The sequence below is a fragment of the Stegostoma tigrinum genome, chromosome 3 (assembly GCF_030684315.1).
Source record: "Stegostoma tigrinum isolate sSteTig4 chromosome 3, sSteTig4.hap1, whole genome shotgun sequence".
Lineage (NCBI taxonomy): Eukaryota > Metazoa > Chordata > Chondrichthyes > Orectolobiformes > Stegostomatidae > Stegostoma > Stegostoma tigrinum.
Window position 1 is genome coordinate 120643112 of NC_081356.1, and position 23173 is coordinate 120666284.

Below are 23173 nucleotides of genomic sequence, written 5' to 3' on the forward strand. Positions count from 1 at the left end.
CTCAAAGGCAACATACACAAAATATCAGATGATTAGGTTAGAATTTAATAATTCTGAATGCTAATTTCACAAATCTGTCATTTGTTTTGTAAATCAGTGAGGTCACATTCAGAGGAGGTATACTTTATGGTTCCTATGTGAAATGACTACATTTTATTTTTCTTTCAATCATTGTGACAAAATCTCACTCCCAATCCCAGCATTCCTTGCCTGGGATTGACATTCAGTCAATTCAGTCAATGTGAGTATTGTTGGCTAGACCAGTATTTATTGTCCACCCCTAATTACGTAGAGGGCAGATGTGTCAATTACTTTGCTGTGGGCCTGAAGGCACTTATGGACTAGACCAAAGGACACTAATAAACCCAGAAGTGGTTTTACAACAATCAATAGTGATTATGTGATTGTTGTGTTTTATTTCAGAATCTTTGAATTAAATTTTAATTTCACCATCTGCCATGGTGGGACTCAAGCTAGTTCTTAAATTTTTGATTTTTTTTAATTCCTGAAGAGCAGTGGAGGTTGTATAATTGATTTTACTGAAGACTGAGTTGGAGAAGTTTTTAATAAACATTGGAGGTAAGGGCTATGAGGGTAGGAGGCAAGGGCAGACATGAAAGTGAAACTGAGAATACAATGACATCAGCTATGATCTTATTAAATGGTGGAGCAGGCTCGAAAGGCCAGGCAGCGGCAGCCTACTTATGCTCTTAAGGCCAATATTCCTTCAGCTCCTATGTGAGTACAGGCAGCACAGAACAAAGATGGATGGCAGTCGAACTTCTAGGGAGAAGGTGGCACCAAGGAACGAACTGAGAAGACAACGGCGCTGCAAACTTAAAATTGTGCTGGAATAGGGCTTAAAGCGACAACCATCTGACATATGAGCTAATTTGCTGTCACTTAAATTGACTCACAGATGTGCAAAAACCTCATGGCTGATCAATAGAAAAACTGCTGGCTGATCCAGCAAGTTTGTTAAGATAGCTGTGAAAAAGTTAATCAGAACATATTAACTGCACCCTGGGGCGGGGGGTGTGGGGGGGGGGGGGGTGGGTGGTATTTAAAAAGAAACAAACAAAATCAGTTGCTGATCCTCCACTTTCTACTATCTGTAAACTTGACACTTGAGGTTATCCAAAACTCTGTTACTTGTTTCCCTACTCCTACCACCCATCACATCCGTGTTTGCAAACAGACATTGACTTCCAGTAAACTCTCATCCTTTTTTTCCCAAACACCCCTACCCGACACTCTCCGTCTCTCTCTCTCTGCCATCTTCTCCAGGCCCACCATTCCTTCTGTATGCTCATTTACTTCTGGCCTCTGAAACATTCTCGATTTTAATTGCTTCAGCATTTGTGTCCTTGCTTTAAGCTGCCTGGGTCCTATGCTCTAGAATTCCCTCTTTAAACATCCTCCCTTACTTTGTCCTTTAAGACATTCATAGACTCATAGAGTTATACAGCATTGAGATAGACTCTTCGATCCAGCTTGCCTGCGCTGACCAGACATTTTAATCTAATATGGTCCCATTTGCCAGCACTTGACCATATCCCTCTAAATCCTTCCTATTCAAATGCCCATCCAGATGCCTTTTAACTGCTGTAATTGTACCAAACTGCACCACTTCCTCTGGCAGCTAGTTCCATCCATGCTCCACCCTCGGTGTGAAAAAGTTACCCCCTCAGGCCCTTTTTAAACCTTTCCCCTCTCACCTTAAGCGTATGCCCTCTAGTGTTGGACTCCCCCACTCTGAACTTTGGCTGTTCACCCTAGCCATGCCTCTCATGATCCTCTAAACCTCAATAAGATCACCTCTCAGTCTCCAGGGAAAAAAATACCAGCCTATTCAGCCTCTGCCTATAACTGAAACCCTCCAGTACTGGCAACACCCTTATGAATCTGTCCTTCCGACAGAAGGGGGACCAGGATTGAATGAAGTGTTCTAAAATTGGCCTCACTATCGCCCTATACGGTCACAATCTGATCCCATGTCCAGCATTCAATGGTCTGATCAATGAAGGCAAGTGCACCAATGACTTCTTCATCACATAAAAACCTAAAGAATGCAGATGCTATAAATCAAGGACATAAACAGGATTTGCTGGAAAAGCTCAGCTGGTCTGGCAGCACCTGTGAGCAAAACACCAGACTTAACGTTTTGGGTCTGCTGACCTTCCTCGGACACAGACTGAGGAAGGGTCACCAGACTCGACAGGTTAACTCTGATTTTTTCTTCACAGATGTCGCCAGACCTGCTGAGCTTTTCCAGCAAATTCTGTTTTTGTGCCTTCTTCACCACCATGCCTACCTGCGATCCCACTTTCAAGGAACTATGCACTTACACCTCTAGGTCTCTTTGTTCAGCAATGCTCCCCAGGGTCCTACATTTTACTATATAAGTCCTGCCCTAGTTTCCTTAAAACCTAACTCTGTCAAGCATTTAGGCCATTTGCCCTCTTATTACCCTCTGTGGGCCGGTGTCAAAGTTTGCTCTAAAATATTCTTACTTTGAGGATGCTATTTAGAAAGAAGCTGTTTTTCTCATTGCTGTTAAGAATGCTTGCTTTAAACACAATAGTAGCTTCAATGGGAGGGCAGGATGTTGTAAAGAGGCAGTGAGAGGGTTACATTGGTGAAGAGAAGCTGGTGTGATGTGTGGCCTCACAAACTGCAGCCAATACGACAATGTGAAAGACAGGTTCGAGCAGTTCATTGTATTTTGTCGATGGTAACAAAATCAGGCATGTATCTTAAAAGAAAAGAGCGAATGAGTGGCACCAATCTAAGCAGCAATGTTCTACTGCTACACAGAAAAGCCAGCCCTAACATTATTACACTTTGGAAAGGAAATTCACCCTTTAATGCAATCAGACTTAATATTAACTTCATTAAGCTGAGTTGTCACGGTTACTAAAACGGAATCACAACACAGAGCCCTGCAGTAGACTGAAACCTGGCTCCAATTCTAAAGGCAGTGAGATGTGGAGTTGCCGAGGCAATGAGGCGGATTTAAAATCATGCTGCAACAAGACTGATCGAGCACTAATATATCCTTCATCTTAATTAATTTCCCAAGAGAAGAAAACCTTGCTTTCACTTAACACCTTATTGAGTCTTGCAGAAAGATCTCAGACCTCCTTTTATCCAATGGATTTATTTTGAGGGCAAAGTGAGCACTGGACTCTAAATGCTCAAATGAGAATAGAATTAGCATGATCGTGCATTGACCTCAGATTGTCAAGCAGTTCATTGTTATGGATGCAGAAACAAACAGGAGAGGGTCATTCAGCCCCTCAAGCCTATCTCGACATTTAATTGCGTTATAGCTGACGTGTACAATAACACCAATTCAAAAAGTGATTATGTTGGCCGATGCTATGTAAGACTAACTACAGAATCATTTGTCACATTTATATGATTGATCAAAGCTTACACTTAAAGATTTACCACAAGGCCCAGGCACCAACTGGTAACCAGGGAATAGTATTCTGTAAAGAAGAAATCATGTTCTTAATACCTTTCAGACTAACATTGTTTTAAAAAGGAAGCAAAATGTATTTGTTAAATCTATTTGCCCAGAAGCTGGAAGGAACTTGAATAAAAACAATAAAGAAGGAAAACAAATGAAGCTGATGGAGGAAGAGGACAGTGATGAGTCACTTTCTCTGGCATGTATTCCAATACTTTCATTTCAAACTGCTTTGCCCATTTTAAATCACATTTCTCCTACACAGTTGAATGATGTATTGAAAAATGTACGCCAGCTGGGTTATGCAATTAAACATCACATAAATTTAAAAGTTTCCCTTACACCAATTTAAAAGCAATTCCATGTGATTATTTGTTTGCAACACATTTTGTTTTCTTTTCAGCTGATTTTCTCATTTCCCTTGCTGAAAGCATTGATTCCCTTTTTTACAGAATGCTGTTCGCTGGTCATCTGCCAGTGTCCAGGCCAAATGGTAAATCTTGATGTATGAGTGCAGGCCAAGTTTACGGATGTGATAAGTGAGCCTGACCCTAAACATATTCAACATTGCCAGACATAATAAATCTTGCAGCAGAGAGCCCCTGGAGAAAACTCAGAAAAAGGAAGATCGCCATTTAAATCATGCCTCAAAAGTAAAATGCTTTTGAAGTGACATCAGTGGCACAGTGCAGGAAAGATGGTTGGGCAACACAGTGACTCAGTGGTTAGCACTGCTGCCTCACGGTGCCAGGGACGTGGGTTCAATTTTACCCTCGGGTGACTGTCTGTGAGGAGTTTGCATACCCTCTACGTGTCTGTGTGGGTTTCCTCCGGCTCCTCCAGTTTCCTCCCACAGTCCAAAGATGTGCAGGCTTGGAGAATTGGCCATGCTAAATTGCCCAGTGTTTAGTGATGTGTAGATTAGATGGGTTATGAGGGAGGGGTCTGGGTGGGATGCTCTGAGGTGTGGGGTGGACTTGTTGGGCCAAAGGGCCTGTTTCCACATTGCAGGGATTCTATGATCTAATTTGTGCACAGTGAGTTCAGACAAATAGCCAGGAAGCACAGACTAGTTAAGCTTTTCCTCATGTTGGCTGATGGATAGATTTGTGCAAAGAAAGCTCCCACAACCATGATACGACATTGACTCGATTACTTGTTTTGTGATACCTACTGATTTAGCACTGGGAAAAACTTCCTATCCTTCCTTAAAAGCAGCGTAATGACCTCTTCCACATGTATCTGAGAGTTTAGACAGATTTAAAGTTGTATCCCATTAAGAGGGAGCTGACATGACACTGATTGCAGAGTCAGAAAGGCATGACCGGAAACTAAAAATCAAATGGAAGTGTGGAGTGTGCAACATGGAGTTGTTGCAAAAGAAAACAAGACAATGGTGATAAGCGGAAACCTAACTCCAGAGGTAAATGGACAAGTGAAAAAGCTTCACATACTTTGGGTGGATTATCACAGATGATGGCAGCTGTGATTATAAAATCTGAAGGCGAATTGAAATAATTAAGACCAAATGCGTTAGAATGAAGAACACGTTATCATCAAAGAGACTGAATGTCAGTCTTTGCAAGGAATGCTGGAGTGGGGGAAGTTAGATTTTGTCACCTATACTTTTGCATCAGAGACACAAACAGCAATTAAAGAGACTATTGATCAGTTGAATACATTGTTGTGGATACGCAACAGGATGTCCCACACATCCAATACAGACAGAAAGACAGATGAAGTATTTGGAGATGAGAAGAAATCAGAACTTAACATCAAAGACAGAAAGATATAATATTTTAGTCAAATCATTACAGCAAAAGCATAGACAGGACACAGAAACTGCTACGGGGTGGGGGGGTGAGTGTGCAGAATGTGAAAGAAGAAAGCAGTGAAGGAAATGGATAATAGACAAAGCTGATTGGATGTAGTTGATGCCTCAACTACAAAACTAGAGGGCATGAGTTTAAGGTGAGAGGGGAAAGATTTAATAGGGATCTAAGTGGTAACTTCTTCGCAACAACTCATGTCCTAGAACATTAACTTGGTGTTCTGGACTAGTCAAATTAATAATAATAATAATAATAATAATAGTAATAAGACACACCTATTTCAAACATCCGGTTTTGCATACAATTTGTTAAACGTGCTAACTGGGTTGGATGGGCGCCCTAAACAGGAATGTGGCCATCTGAACAGAAATACGTGTCAAAGATATTAATTCAATGTGATAGCGGAGGGAAGTAAATTAGGAAAAACCTCCCAAATTGTAATCATGCTTTAGTCACCCTTTTGTAAACATGAATGAGCTAAATAGCCTCCTTTTGTACAAATAATGCTGTGTTTATATAACTGTATAATTTGCCTATAATTTTTCAATAACATTATTCAGTGATTGCAACATAACTGGTTAAGGGAGCATTAAGTCCACAATTTGGTCTTTCAGTCCTGCCTTATGCCTTTGCCGTCAGACTGCAGGCATTTATCCAGCAGTTTAATTTTTTTTGTATTTTTTTAGCGAGTATTAATCAGAGTGACATTTCTGCAGTAGTTTACAGCAGTGCAAACATTTGGTTCTTGGATATATCACGTTGCACCTCAGTACATCTGTTATAAGGTTACCACACCTGGAGTCCGACATTTCATATTACATGTAATTTCATGTCTGGGACTAAAAGTATTCATTAAAATATTCTCATTGCATTGTTGAAATTTATGGGGCACAGGAGAAAGAGGAAGGATGGCGTACTTACGCTGAAGATGATAGAATTATTCAGAATGATAAAACAGAGAGGAAGACCCTTTGGCCTACTGTGCCTGACCTGGTACTTTGACATAGTCATTCAAATGGTGATGCTTCCCTACTCTTTTCCTATTGCACTGAATATTTCTCACCATCAAGGTATGGCAATTCTGGTTTGTAGATAAGAAAGGTTCAAAGTTAAAAACTACACAAAATTAATAGTGGTTGAATTTGCCCATTCTAACTCCAGTCATTAGTTCCACATTATTCCTCTGTAACAATGGAGATGGTGGCCCAGTTTGTGAATTTTGTTGAACTAAAAGGGTGGAGATTGCTTCATTCTGCACGTTGCTAGTGCCCTAAGGGAGACTCGGGTTTTGTTCTTCATGATCAGAAACATGTGGAACCTAACAAAGTAGAACTGGGAAACAGTTAGAACAAAATCAGACAAATATAGTCAAAAGGGAAAGTAAAGTTACACATGATTGAGACTACTGAAGGCCTACACAATACAGTGAAAATGCTTGTGAGCATCAGGTGCACAATGCACTCCCTAAATCTCTCCACCTGTATTTGCTTTATTTATATGCTTATTACACTTGCTCTGAAACAAACTATTTGCTTGCCTGTGGTAATATCTCATTAGGTGGCTTGGCAAAAATGTATCTTTTTGTTCCTGTGAAGGACCATTTTCTATATTAAAACGTGCTATCTGGGGTAAATACTGAGAAGATCATTCCTCTCATGGGACAGTCTAGGGGCAGAAAACATTGTTGGAGCGAGGCCCTGAAACCTTGTGTTTTCAAATAAACCTGTTGGACTATAACCTGTGATTTCTGACTCAGGCTCAGAATAAAGAGACGCCAATTTAACACTTAAATGAGGAGGAATTTCTCCTCTCAGAAGGTTGTGAATCTTTGGACCACCTTGCCACAGAGAGCTACGGGGACAGACAATGCTTCTAATTCTTATGGTGTTATGATCTTATCTAGTTGCAAGCCGATGTCTCTGAATACCATGCAGACAATCTACGTGGTTATTAAAATAGTGTGGGAACAGAGGCATGCCAAGTTAATACCATAATGCTGTAACATTTATTTCTTTATGTAAGGGCCAAGATCTTTGACATTCACTATAATTGACCTGTAAATTGTGCTCAATCTGTACTCAAACAAATTTGTAAATAATCAACGATAAAATCTGCCTTGAACTAGTATAATCAATGGTTCTGAATTTTACAGCTTTGAAAACAAATTAAAATGATTATTACGTAAAACATAGAATAAAACAGCACAGGGACAGGCCCATTGGTCCATGTTGTTGTGCCGAACATGACGCCAAATTAAACTAATCCCTTCTGCCTGCCCTTGGTCCATATTTCTCCATTCCTTGCATATTCATGTGCTTATTTAAAAGTGCCTTAAATACCTCTATCATATCTGCCTCCACCACCATTCCTGGCAGTGTGATCCAGACTGCTACCACTTTCTGTATTAAAAAAATGCCCCTTACATCTCCCTTGAACTTTCCCTCTCTCACTTTACATGCATGCCCCTTAGTTTTAGACTTTTTAGCTCTAGGAGAAAGATTCTGACTGTCAACCATATCTACGCTTCTCATAATTTTATAGGCTTCTATCAAGTCTCCTGTCAGCTTACTCTTCTCCTACAGAAAACAACCCGAGTTTTTCTAGCCTCTCCTTGTAGCTCATACCTTCGAATTCTGGCAGCATCTTGGTAAAGAGATAATGGGAACTGCAGATGCTGGAGAATTCCAAGATAATAAAATGTGAGGCTGGATGAACACAGCAGGCCAAGCAGCATCTCAGGGGCACAAAAGCTGACGTTTCAGGCCTAGACCCTTCATCATCCCTCTGATGAAGGGTCTAGGCCCGAAACGTCAGCTTTTGTGCTCCTGAGATGCTGCTTGGCCTGCTGTGTTCATCCAGCCTCACATTTTAGCATCTTGGTAAAACTGTTCTGCATTTCTCCAAAACTTCCACATCCTTCCTGCAATGTCACAACCAGAATTAAACACAATACTCTAAGCATGGCCTAACAAAAGTCTTATAAAGCTGCAACATGACATCGTGATTCATGTTCTCAACTCCCTGACCAATAAAAGCAAGCTTGCAATATACCTTCTTTATTACCTTATCTACTTGCGCGGTCACTTTCAGGGACCTATGAATTTGAACCACAAGATCCTTCTTACATCAATGCTGTTCAGGCTCCTACCATTAACTGTATGCTTTTCCTTAACATTTGATCTCCCAAGGTGCAGCACCTCACACTTACATGGAGTAAACTTCACTTGGCATTTCTCTGCCAATATCTGCAAATGATCTATATCCCATTGTATCTTTCGGCAACCTTCTACACGATCTACAACTCCACCGATCTTTGTATCACCTGCAAACTTACTAAGCCTCCCTTCTCTGTTTTCATCCAAGTCATTTATATATATCACAAACAGCAGAAGTTCCAGCATTGATCCCTGTGGAACACTACTAGTCACAGACCTCCAGCCTGTAAAACACTCTTCCACCATGATCTTCTGCCTTCTACAGGCTAGCCAATTCTAAATCTATGCGGCCAAGTCATCATGGATCCCATGCATCATAATCTTCTGATGAGCCTATCATGAGGGACCTTGCTGAAAGTCTTAATAAAATTCATGTAGACAACATCCACTATTCTACCCATATTGATCACCTTCGCCACCTCCTCAAAGAATTTAATTAAGTCAGTAAGGCACGATCTACCTTGCACCAAGCCATACTGACTGTCCCTAAATAGGCCTTGCTTTTCCAAATGCATAGACCTCCTATCCCTAAGAATTCTATCCAATAGCTTCCCAACAATCGTTGTGAAACTCACCGGTCTCTAGTTTCCGGGATTGTCACTGTTTCCCTTCTTGAACAGATTACTTGTTATATTTTCAATTGACACTTGATGTGGCATTGTAATGCAGTCAGAAAAGGAGTTCCTCACCAAAACCAAATATATTACCAATGGTAATAAAATGTGAGGCTGGATGAACACAGCAGGCCCAGCAGCATCTCAGGAGTACAAAAGCTGACGTTTCGGGCCTAAAGTGTCTAGGCCCGAAACGTCAGCTTTTGTGCTCCTGAGATGCTGATGGGCCTGCGGTGTTCATCCAGCCTCACATTTTATTATCTTGGATTCTCCAGCATCTGCAGTTCCCATTATCACTCATATTACCAATGGTGTTCAGTCCACAATTTGTAAATTAACTGATTTTAAATTTAAAAAATCTCTTTAAAAAACACCTCAGAACCATTTGCTAGTTACTTTGGTAGTACACCAATCACTCTGTAAGCAAATTAAATATTTTATAAAAGCCTTTAGTAAGAGACTATTGATGTTTTATTTTGTGGTGAGAAAACATTTAATTTTAACAACAGTTTATGTCTGTATAGTGCCTTTAACACAGATCTCAAGTTTCATAAGCATGAACTGGCTGAATGCAACTGATGATTAGGTGAACATTAAACACGAACTTTCAAATTCAATATGTTGCCTATTACACGATTCCATCCTCAACACTTTCAGTGTTGCAATACATTGAGGAATACAATGCTTACACCCAACAGAGTCCCTGCATTGCCATCACATGTCCAGTTGACCCGTATGCTTTTTGGAAAGTGCCAGTTAAGACATACTCCTTAATTTTTATTCCTCGTTTTTGAAAATTTTGCTGTATTGACCATAAATATAGAAGGACAAAGTAACAAGAAAGCTTACAAGTAGCAGAGATAATGGGAACTGCAGATGCTGGAGAATTCCAAGATAATAAAATGTGAGGCTGGATGAACACAGCAAGCAAAGCAGCATCTCAGGAGCACAAAAGATGACGTTTCGGGCCTAGACCCTTCATCAGAGAGGGGGATGGGGAGAGGGAGCTGGAATAAATAGGGAGAGAGGGGGAGGCGGACTGAAGATGGAGAGTAAAGAAGATATTCAGAATTATTAAATTCTACCCTAATCATCTGATATTTTGTGTATGTTGCCTTTGAGTGAAATCAAGGTCCTCCACTGTCAGCAGGATGAGAAAGATCTCATGGCACTATATCAAGATAAGTCTAGTGTAAAAGCCAAAAACAGCAAATGCTAGAGATCTAAAATAAAAACAGCAAATGTTGGAGAAACCCAGCAGGTCTGGCAGCAACTCTGGAAAGAGAAACCATTAACTCTGTTTCTCTCTCCACTGATGCTGCCAGGCCTATTACGTTTCTCTGACATTTGCATTCTTCATGATATCTTGATTAATCATAGAATCCCTACAGTGTGGAAACAGGCCCTTCGGTCCAACAAGTCCACACCGAACCTCAGAGCATCCCACCCAGACCCTTTCCCCTATAACCTACCTAATCTACACATCCCTAAACTCTATGGGCAATTTAGCATGGCCAATCCACCTAACCTACACATCTTTGGACTGTGGAAGGAAACCCACGTAGACACAAGGAGAATGTGCAAACTCCACACAGACAGTCGCCTGAGGGTGAAATGAAACCCAGGTCCCAGTTACTGTGAGGCGGCAGTGCCAACTATTGAGCCACTGTGTCACCCTAATGCCTCAGCCAGCATTACAATAAGCAAAAGTAAAACAAGCACTGCTGAAACAAAAACAGAAATTACTGGAGAAACCTCACTAATGAGTGGGGAGAAAACAGAATTAGCATTTTCAGCCCAATGACCTTTCTTCAGAACAGAAAATAGCATTTTTTTCTGGCCATTGTGCTTTCAAGGATCTCAACATCTACTAAAATGCTAAAGCGTGGCCACTGTTGTAAGAAATGAAGCAGCTAATTTGTGCAGGCACTAAGGAAAAATTCTACATGTGTTTTTGAATTGTGCTATTGAGCCTTTTCCATTCATCTGAACTTGTAGATGAAGCCTCATCTCAAGTACATAGGAACAAACGAAGGCTTTTCATCCCCTTGCTCGCGCCCTATCATTTCATAACGACTTCAACCACCTGACTTTATTCAATATTCTCAAATAATCTTGGCTCATAAAAGTCTAGTGGTTTAACATTATTCCCGAGTGAATTTTTATGGGATACAGTACCACACATCTACCACTGTTTGTGTGGAAAAGATTTTTCCAATTTCCCTTTCTTACTTGAATACATGCCACATATATTCAAATGATGTCCTCTTGACCTATATTCCCTGATCAACAGAAGAAGTTTCTCTCGATCCATTCTAAAAGTTGTTTAGTAAACGCCTAAGAGCATCAATTTAACCACCACTCAACATTTCATATTCAAAGGAATACTGGCTCAGTTTCTGAACTTTTTCCCATAACTAATTCTTGAGGCCTTGGCAACCTTTTAATGATTTTATGGCTTCTCAGTATATGAGGCCAATATCCAGCAATCAAAATGTGGCCAAACCAGAGCTATGATGAGCTAAAATAGGACTCTGTCCCCTTTAGATTTGCTTTCTGTGCTTAGAAAGATCAAGATTTAGTTCTTTGAGAAGGTGACCAAACAGGTAGATGAGATTAAACTGGTTGATGTGGTGTATATAGATTTCAGCAAGGCGTTCGATAAGGTTCCCCACAGTAGGCTAATGTACAAAATGCGGAGGAATGGAATTGTGGGAGATATAGCAGCTTGGATCGGATATTGGCTTGCTGAAAGAAGACAGAGGGTGGTAGTTGATGGGAAATGTTCATCCTGGAGACCGGTTACTGGTGCTGTACCGCAAGGGTCAGTGTTGGGTCCACTGCTGTTTGTCATTTTTATAAATGACCTGGATGAGGGCGTAGAAGGATGGGTTAGTAAATTTGCAGACGACACTAAGGTCGGTGGAGTTGTGGATAGTAACGAAGGATGCTGTAGGTTGCAGGGAGACATAGATAAGCTGCAGAGCTGGGCTGAGAGGTGGCAAATGGAATTTAATGCAGACAAGTGTGAGGTGATGCACTTTGGTAGGAGTAACCAGAAGGCAACGTACAGGGCTAATGGTAAAATTCTTGGTAGTGTAGATGAGCAGAGGGATCTCGGTGAGCATGTACACAGATCCTTGAAAGTTGCCACCCAGATTGACAGGGCTGTTAAGAAGGCATACAGTGTTTTAGCTTTTATTAATAGAGGGATCGAGTTCCAGAACCAAGAGGTTATGCTACAGCTGTACAAAACTCTGGTGCGGCCGCACTTGGAGTATTGCGTACAGTTCTGGTCACCGCACTATAGGAAGGATGTGGAAGCTTTGGAAAGGGTGAAGAGGAGATTTACTAGGATGTTGCCTGGTATGGAGGGAAGGTCTTACAAGGAAAGGCTGAGAGACTTGAGGCTGTTTTCATTAGAGAGAGGAAGGTTGCGAGGTGACTTAATTGAAACATGTAAAATAATCAGAGGGTTAGATAGGGTGGATAGGGAGAGTCTTTTTCCTAGGATGGTGATGGCGAGCACGAGGGGGGGCATAGCTTTAAATTGAGTGGTGAAAGGTATAGGACAGATGTCAGAGGTAGTTTCTTTACTCAGAGAGTAGTAAGGGAATGGAATGCTTTGCCTGCAACGGTAGTAGATTCGCCAACTTTAGGTACATTTTAGTCGTCATTGGATAAGCATATGGACGTACATGGAATAGTGTAGGTTAGATGGGCTTGAGATCGGTATGACAGGTCGGCACAACATCAAGGGCCGAAGGGCCTGTACTGTGCTGTAATGTTCTATGTTCTATGTTCTAAGATTCCGTTAGATACTCGGGAGTTTTTTAGATACATTTGATCCATTGGCCGAAAGATGTTATCACACATACCTAGAGTATGTGAGACTTTATCTGATTACTGAATGTGTAAATGGAGCTCCAAATCTCTTTGGGCCTTGAGTATTCCCACCTTTTATGGTTGGAGTCAGACTTGTCATGGGGTATAGCTTTCACAAGGAAAGATGGATACACTTGTTGAAGATTAATCAACTCAGTCCAAGGATATTTTTAGCTGGACTTAAGACTGAAAGAGTTGTGCATGCTAGAAATCAGGAGCAAAATCAGAAATGGCTTGAAAATCTCAGCAGGCCTCTTTGGAGAGAAAGCAGTTAATGTTTTGGATTCAGTGGCCTTACTTGAGACCTATCAATTTTTCCAGCATCTGTTTTTGTTTCATCTCTACCTAGAGTTCCTCAGGTTAGTGTCTTAAACATGACTATTTGTAACTGCTTCATCACTAAACTTCACTTCATCATAAGGTCACAAGTCGGAATGTTCTTGATGATGATACAATATTTAGTATCATTTAATACTCTTCAGATTCTGAAGCAGTCTATACTCATATGCAACTAGGCATCCGAGTCGGGCTGATAAATGCCAACCTACATTTGTGCCATACAAGGGCCAGACAGATGACCTTCTCCCACAAGCGAGGATCTAACTGTCACCCCTTGATGTTCAATGGCATTGCCATCACTGAATTCCCACTGTATACATGTTTGGTTTACCATTGTCCAGAAACTGAAAAGAATACTGAGTCTACAAGGGAAGGTCAGAGGCGAGGAATTCTTTGTCAAATATCTGACCTTCTGTCTCCCCAGTGCCTGTTCATCAGATACATATAAATTAGGAGTGTGATGAAATCATTTCCACAAGTTTGGCCGTGTGCAGCTCGAACAATACTCAAGAGATTTACAGAAAAGTCCTTTGATTTTCCTCCCATTTATCACCTTCAAAATTCAGTTCCTTCAGTAACAAGGCACAATAGCAGTGCTGTGCACCATCTAGGATTTTGAATTGGTTTGATTTATTGTTTTGCTTTATTTTAGTCACATGCACCTAAGAACAGTGAAAGGTTTAGATTACAATGTGTGGAGCTAGGTGAACACAGCAGGCAAAGCAGCATCTCAGGAGCACAAAAGCTGACATTTCGCGCCTAGACCGTTCATCAGAGAGGGGGATGGGGTGAGGGAACTGGAATAAATAGGGAGAGAGGGGGATGCGGACCGAAGATGAAGAGAAAAGAAGATAGGTAGAGAGGAGAGTATAGGTGGGGATGTAGGGAGGGGATAGGTCAGTCCAGGAAAGACGGACAGATCTAGGTGGCGGGATGAGGCGGTTGGTAGGAAATGGAGGTGCGGCTTGAGGTGGGAGGAAGGGATGGGTGAGAGGAAGAACAGGTTAGGGAAGTGGAGACAGGCTGGGCTGGTTTTGAGATGCAGTGGGGGGAGGGGACGAGCTAGGCTGGTTTTGGGATGCAGTGGGGGAAAGGGAGATTTTGAAGCTTGTGAAGTCCACATTGATACCATTGGGCTGCAGGGTTCCCAAGCAGAATATGAGTTGCTGTTCTTGCAACCTTCGGGTGGCATCATTGTGGCACTGCAGGAGGCCCATGATGGACGTGTTGTCTGAGGAATGGGAGGGGGAGTTAAAATGGTTCGCGACTGGGAGGTGCAGTTGTTTGTTGCAAACCGAGTGGAGGTGTTCTGCAAAGCGGTCACCAAGCCTCTGCTTGGTTTCCCCAATGTAGAGGAAGCCACACCGGGTACAATGGATACAATATACCACATTGGCAGATGTGCAGGTGAACATCTGCTTGATATAGAATGTCATCTTGGGGCCTGGGATAGGAGTGAGGGAGAAGGTGTGGGGGCAAGTGTAGCATTTCCTGCAGTTGCAGGGGAAGCTGCCGGTTGTGGTGGAGTTGGAGGGGAGTGTGGAGCGGACAAGGGAGTCGCGGAGAGAGTGGTCTCTCCGGAAGGCAGGCAAGGGTGGGGATGGAAAAATAGCTTGGGTGGTGGGGTCGGATTGTAGATGGCGGAAGTGTCAGAGGATGATGTATTGTATCCGGAGCTTGGTGGGGTGGTATGTGTGAACGAGGGGGATCCTCTGGTGGCGGTTGCGGCAGGGACGGGGTGTGAGGGATGTGTTGCGGGAAATGCGGGAGACGCGGTCAAGGAGGGAAAGTTGCAGTCCTTGAACGTGGACATCTGGGATGTGCGGGAGTGGAATGCCTCATCCTGGGAGCAGATGCGGCGGAGGCGGAGGTGGAAGAATTCAATTCTATTCCCAGTTCTATTCAATTCTATTCCCAATTCCTCCGCCTCCGCATCCCCTATTCCCAATTCCACCGCCTCCACCCATCCCCTATTCCCAATTCCTCCGTCTCCACCGCATCTGCTCCCAGGATGAGGCATTCCAGTCCCGCACATCCCAGATATCCACGTTCTTCAAGGATTGCAACTTTCCCCCCGCAGTGGTCGAGAACGCCCTTGATCGCGTCTCCCATATTTCCCGCACACTCCTACACTTGCCCCCACACCACCTCCCTCATCCCTATCCCAGGCCCCAAGATGACATTCCATATCAAGCAGATGTTCACCTGCACATCTGCCAATGTGGTATATTGTATCCATTGTACCTGGTGTGGCTTCCTCTACATTGGGGAAACCAAGCAGAGGCTTGGGGACTGCTTTGCAGAACACCTCCGCTCAGTTCACAATAAACAACTGCACCTCCCAGTCGTGAACCATTTTAACTCCCCCTCCCATTCCTCAGATGACATGTCCGTCCTGGTCCTCCTGCAGTGCCACAATGATGCCGCCTGGAGGTTGCAGGAACAGCAACTCATATTCCGCCTGGGAACCCTGCAGCCCAATGGTATCAATGTGGACTTCACAAGCTTCAAAATCTCCCCTTCCCCAACTGCATCCCAAAACCAGCCCAGTTCTTCCCCTCCCCCCACTGCATCACACAACCAGCCCAGTTCGTCCCCTCCCCCCACTGCCTCCCAAAACCTGATCAGCCTGTCTCCGCTTCCCTAACCTGTTCTTCCTCTCACCCATCCCTTCCTCCCACTCCAAGCCGCAACTCCATTTCCTACCTACTAACGTCATCCCACCTCCTTGACCTGTCTGTCTTCCCTGGACTGACCTATCCCCTCCCTACCTCCTCACCTACACTCTCCTCTCTACCTATCTTCTTTTCTCTCCAAGTTCAGTCCGCCTCCCCCTCTCTCCCTATTTAATCCAGTTCCCTCTCCACATCCCCCTCTCTGATGAAGGGTCTAGGCCCGAAACGTCAGCTTTTGTGCTCCTGAGATGCTGCTTGGCCTGCTGTGTTCATCCAGCTCCACACGTTGTTATCTCGGATTCTCCAGCATCTGCAGTTCCCATTATCACTTAACAGTGAAAATATTTGTTTTGTGAGCAGCACAGTGCGAGCTTCTGTACCTTTTCAGCCTGACGGAAGAGGTTGTAGGAGAGCATTACCGGGGTAGGCGGTGTCTTTGATGATGTTGGCAGACTTTTCATGGCAACAAGAAGTGTAAATGGTGTCCATTGACGGAAGGTTGGCTTCCGTGATGGTCTGGGCTGTACACACAACTTTCTTATGGTTTCTTATGGCCCTAGACAGAGCAGTTGCTGCACCTGGATTGAATACTTTCTATGGCGCATCTGTAAGAGTTGGTGAGGGTCCTTATGGACATGCTAAATTTTCTAAGCCACTTGAGGAAGAAGTGGCATTGTTGTGCCTTCTTGGCTGTCATGTAGGGGGTTCAGGACAGATTGTTGGTTCTTATCACTCCTTGGAATTTGATGCGAGCCACCTCAGCTCCATTGATGTAGGTTCAGGCGTGTCGATCTCCATTCATCCTGAAGTCAATGATCCATTCCTCTGTTTTGGCAACATTGAGAGGCAGCTTGTTATCATTGCACCATAACACCAAGCACTCTATCTCCTTCATATTTTCCAACTCATTGTTGCTTGATATCCCACCTCCCACAGTGGTTTCATCGGCAATGTTGTAGATGACATTTGTATAGAATTTGGCTGCACAGTCACACTTGTACAGGACCTACACAAGGAGCCTGAGAATGAAAATTTCACGGGTGCTAGAGTTGAGGATTATCTTGGAGGAGGTGCTGCTGTTTATATTCACTTATTGTGCTCTGTTGGTCAGGAAGCTGAGGACCCTTTTGCAGAGGGTGGAGCATAGACCTAGGTTTCAGAGTTTTGAGATTTGTCTGGTAGTGATGCACTGCAACAACTCAACGAGTCTACTTAAACGGCACCTTCCAAACTTGTGGCCTCTAACGCATAGAGGGTTAAGAGCAGCAGATATTAAGAAACACCAACAACCTGTAAATTATACTTTATGTCTCGCACCATCCTAATTTGGAATTATATTATCATTCCTCTACTATGAGCCAATTAGGGACTGACATCACTGGCCTAGACAAACATCTGCCATCAACAAATGAAAAAATCCATTATTCTCACACACTGGGTGCAAATTTAAAGACCCCAAAATATGTGCAGAACTGCCTTACGCCATTAACGTATGTACTTCCCTTCATTTATGTGGCTGTAACATGCAGCTAGTGCATTTCTAAATAGCAATGTGCCTAAGCAGCAGGTACAAACCTATGAGCCTAGCATGACCTGAAACATAGCCTACACTAGCTAAAGTCATCCAGCATGGTGCATTTTAGTGGAGCATATACAGGTGCCATTGTAAAAGTAGCTTTGATCTGCGAAAGACAAAAAGGATATGACAATTTCTCAGTTATGCATGTTCAAACATCACGCCCTGCCAAACTCAAGAGAATGGTAGCATACGACTAGTGTTACTGAAGTAATAATCCAAAAGCCTGGGTAAATGCTCTAGAAACATTCCACTATATCCTGGCTGTAGCACTGGAGATTTTGTATTAGATAACTACCATGATAGAATGCTGGCATCTGCCCATCAATGTGGAAAATGCCTAGTAAAGTCCTGTCCATGAAAATGAGGATGAATTCAGCCAATCACCAACCTGCCAATCTCAATTATCAGCAAAATAATGGAAAGTGCCTCAGACACTGCTGTCAAAGGTCACATGGCTCCCCACCTCAGCAAAATCTTAGTCCAAATATGACAAAAGAACAGAGGTGAGAGTGACTAGCCTTGACATCAAGGCAGCATTGATCACTTACGGCATCAACAAATCTGGATCAATGGGAATCGAGAGAAACATCTCTATTAGTTGGAGTCATGCTTAACACAGAGGAAAATAGTTGTTGTAGTTGTGGAAGGTCCATCATTTCAGCTTCAGGGCCTCTCTGTAGGCATTTCTCAGGATAGTGCTGTAGATCCAAATATCTTCAGGTGCTTTTTCAGTGAATTTCTTCCACCAGGTCAGAGTGAGCATATTCATTGATTATTTACAACTCATAAATAATGAAGTCATCCAAATATGGCAAGGCTGGACAATGTTCAATCTTGATAAGTGGCACATAACACTTATGTCACACATATGCCGGGCAATGGCCATTTCCAACAAGAGAGAACCTTCCCACTTCCTTTGGACATTCTATGGCACTACCAATACTGCATTCCTTACTATCACAAACCTGGGGTTACTAATGATCTGAAATTTGACTGGAACAATCTTAACAATACAGTCAGAATTTGAGAATTCTGCACTGATTAACTCACCTCCTGACCCCACAAAGCCTTTCTACAATTTCCAAGGCACAAATCGTAGTTTAATTTCGACTTACCCAGATGAGTATAGTTCCAACAAGAGTCAAGAAACATGACACCATCCAACATAAGGCAAACCTCTTGAATCTGTGTCCCATCCACCAGCTCCCACACTCACTCCATCCACCATCAACATAAAGTGGTGACTTCACTCCTCTTCCTGGAGATCTCCGTCTCCATATCCGGCAACCGTTTCAGCACCGATATCTATTTCCAACTCACCGACTCCCACAGCTACCTTGGCTGCACTTCCTCTCAGTCACTGTCCTGCAAGAATGTGATCCCTCACTCACAATTCCTTTATCTCCTCTGCATCTGTTCCCAAGATGGAATGTTCCACTCCCAGATATTCCAGATGTCCCTCTACTTTAAGGACCACAACATTCCCCCTCTGTTGATAAAAAATACCCTCAACTGCATCTCTTGCATTTCCTGTACTTCTGCCCTCAAACAACCTCCCCACAACAAAAATAAAGGCAGTGTCTCCCTGGTCATCACATACCACCCCACCAACCTCCACATCCAGCGCGTCACTCTCCTCCACTTCCACCACCCACAATCTAACCCCACCACCAAAGAGATATTTCTCTCCCTGCTCCTACGTGCCTTTCGTAGGGTCCACTCACTCTGCAACTCACTTGTCCACTCCATACTCCGCCCCCAACCCTACCACACCTGGCACCTTTCCCTGCAATGGCAGGAGGTGCTCCACATGCCCCTTCACCTCCCCTCCAGCCTCCATCCAAGGCCCAAGAGAAAAGCTCCCTATCCAACAGGGATTTACCTGTACCTCCTCCAACCTGGTCTGCTGTATCCATTGCTCTTGACCTCCTTCCTCTTCCATATCGGTGAGACCAAAATCTATAAAATGTGTCACGGCAATTCCTTAAGACTCCTTTGACAGCACATTCCAAGCCCACAACCTTGAACATGTAGAAGAACAAAGTCAGCAGATGCATGGAAAACTATTGTCTGCATGTTCTACTCTAAGCCACTTTCCATCCTGACTTTGAAATAAATTATCATTCTTTCACAGTTGCTAGGTGAAGATGGAGCGCAGAGACAGAAAGAAACAATTGAGCAGACAAAGGAGTTGGTAAAAATTGGCTTGGGAGAATGAATAGCTACTATTGGGCACCATTAGTGGCTGACAATGAGTTGTTTGTGGTGGCAGCCTACGTGATGACAGGGCCAGGAATGTGGGGGCTTGGGTAAGAACATGGGAGAAGATGCTCGAAGAATAATTGTCTGATGCCTTAACCATAATCCTATAAAGCTGCATCATTCCAAGAATAGTCAGTGGATTGGAAAATCATCAACACAACTGTTGAATGTTGCTCAGGACAGTATCTATATGATATGGGTTTTTGATACAACCAGATGTGAAGAAGAAATTATTTAATTTCTTGTTGGCACTCATGTTCTGAATTACTAAAAGCTTGATATTGAGAGTGGGGTTTTTTTAAAACAAATGTCTTTTATGGTGCTTCAAAGGTTTGGGATCCACAGACATTTAGAACAGATCGTCAACTACACATAAATAAGTTAAATGTAGTTTATTAAGAAGCGACACTTTAAGTACAATGCATTCACTAAGCCAGAAAAGTTTACTACCATTGCCAGTCGAAAGCAGTTCAGGGGTTGAATGAAAGGTTTTGGAAGGAAAGGCAGGAGAATGACACTGAGATCATAATGCTCATTGGATGGCTAGTACAGAGACACTGGGCTGAGTGATCTCTTTCTGTGCTATGTGATTCTGTGACTGGGTAGTTGGCACAGAGTGTGTTGGACCCAGTATCTTGCAGTGAGAGCCTTTAATCTCTAACTGAAGTGAGTTCATTTCCGTCTTTCCAGGTCTATTTTCCATCTGAAAAAGGTGCCTGCCTGATGATCACTGCCATCCTGTCTCTGAGCAATGTCAACATGGAAATCAGGATTTTTGCTTCCATTTGCTGTCTATATGTATTCCCAAAGAGAGAGAAATTTATCTGCTGAGATGGTCTGAAGCTACACCTATTGATTACCTTGAGATATACCTGTTGATTCTTATTCATTATTTCTATCGTTACACTAAAAAGTGTCATGTAGTATATTTTCAGTTTCTTGTGATGAAGTAGCCATAGAGTCATACAGCATGAAAACAGACCCTTCAGTTCAACTTGTCCATACTGACCAGCTACCCTAAGTAGTTCCAGTCCCTTTTGCCAGCATTTTGTCCATTTCCCTCCAAAACTTTCCTATTCATGTACCCATCCAGATGCTTTTTAAATGATGTATGGCATTCACTGACAAGTCTAGCACTTGTTGCCCATCTCTAATTCCTTTTGAGCTGAATGGCTTCTTAGTTCACTTCAGCGACCATTAAAGAGTCAATCACATTGCTACAGGTCTGGAGTCACATGTGAACCAGATCAGGTAAGGTTGGCAGATTTCTTTTCTTCAAAAACTGATGTGGGCCAGATAGGTCTTTGGAACAATTCACGGCGGTTACAGTCACCATCACCGAGACTAGCTGCTCGTTCCAATTATAATGATTGAATTGAAATTTCATCATGGGAGTTGAACCTACGTTCCCAATCCATTAGCTAGGATTTCTGGATTACTATCCTGCGATCTTAACGCCAATGTAACCATCTGCCTCAACTGTCAACTTTTGTTCTTTTCCTTTCCCCAAAAATGAAAAGAGCATTCACCCTTGAGTCTGGATGGTTCTGTTGATCGCACTGTATTCAAATGAATACAGCTGATGCTTCTACCTCAGGTGACTGGAATCCCAGATGTCCCTTTACAGAGTACATAAAGGATTTCAAGCAAAATACTTCTATCTGATTGGTGCTGTTAAAGTATTGTTGCCACACTGAATATCGCCAGTCTCCCTTTCATCAAGTTGATATCCTTTCTGCCTGTCCATATGTAAAATGTGAAACAGGCAAGCACCACACATCAGGAAATTGTAACTGTTTGCAGCTGAGGTAATCTTTTACTACTCATGTTCAACAGGATCCAGGTTTCAACCATATAAGGAGCATAAAACATGTCAGAACATGTTTATTAACCTATCTCTTGCTGCTTTTGTCTAATTCTGGTCAATGCCTCATCATTGTGTAATGGAAATGACACTGCTTCAAAGCCAAATTGACATATAATAGCACTACAGAGTCATAAGATTCTTGTGAAATTGATGAAAGCACTTTCTACCACAGAGTAAAATCCTTGAATTTATTCATGTTGAGCATTGATGTTATAAATTTGACGTGTTTTCTGTGCAAAATTGCAGGACCACCTAGCACACCTCCCCACTAATTATTGACTTTACATCTCTTAAACGTCCCAGAATTAATTGTGGCTCAGAAATGTTACAAAAGTCATTAAAAATCGGTAATAGAATAAATGGTGTCTTGGAATTGATCAAAAAATTAATTTTTAACGTTTTAAAAATGGCCAAGCTCCAAAAAGTACACAATACTCAGTGATACAGGGAAAATGTGGCAGGGGCAAATTAGTCAAAGTGCTCTTACGGAGATGGCCAAGGACATGATGAAATGAATGATCTCCTTCTATGTTATAACCATTCAATGATTCAAAAGGTTAATCCATGCCTTGTTATTTTAATAAAATCTTTGAAATTATGCCAGCCAGTGTCAACTGTGGTGCAAATGAAAGCAGAAAACACCAAGGCTACAAATTAGACACAGCAGTGAGAAAATGAACCGAAATTAGCCAAAAACAGAAAGCGTTGGTGAAATTCAGCAGATGTGGGACTGAGTTACATTTTTGTCAAATTTGTTAACCACCCCCATGACCCCTGAGAGGGTTGCTCCCAAAACAGCCAAACCATTTTCAATAATCTACAGTTCCTGTTGGCACCTATTTAGCATTTACTATGATCAGCAATTTATTTTTCCGCCTCCGCTGTGTTTTTTTTATCTCTCCCTGAGCATCATCTCCGTCTTTTCATCGCACTTCTTCCCTCGTCATCACCAGAAATTCTAGTCGTTCCCGACTTTTTTTAAAAAAGGTCACTGGATTGAAAACATTAACTCTGTTTTTCTGTCCACAGATGCTGCCAAACCTGCTGAGTTTCTGTTTTACTTTTGTCTGGCATTAGACATCTCGTTTTTTACACCCACCTGAGCAGTTTGAAAATTGGCTCAGCAAATTAGGTGCAGAATGGCTGATTTTTCTCCACATTACCTTTATTGATGGACCCCTCCTTTGGATTGGGACATTTAATTTCTGATCCCTATTCATTCTTGTTTGTTGAGTTCAAATCCAAAAATAATGCTGGAAAATCTTTCATAGGCAGGCAAGGCCAGCAATTTTTGCCCATCTGTAGTGCCCGTTGCATTGAGTGGCCTTGTTAGGGCCATTTCAGAGGGCAATTAAGAATTACTGTGGGCTTGAAGTCACATGTGGGCCAGACCAAGTAAGGCTGGCAGAATTCCTTCCCTGAAGCATAGT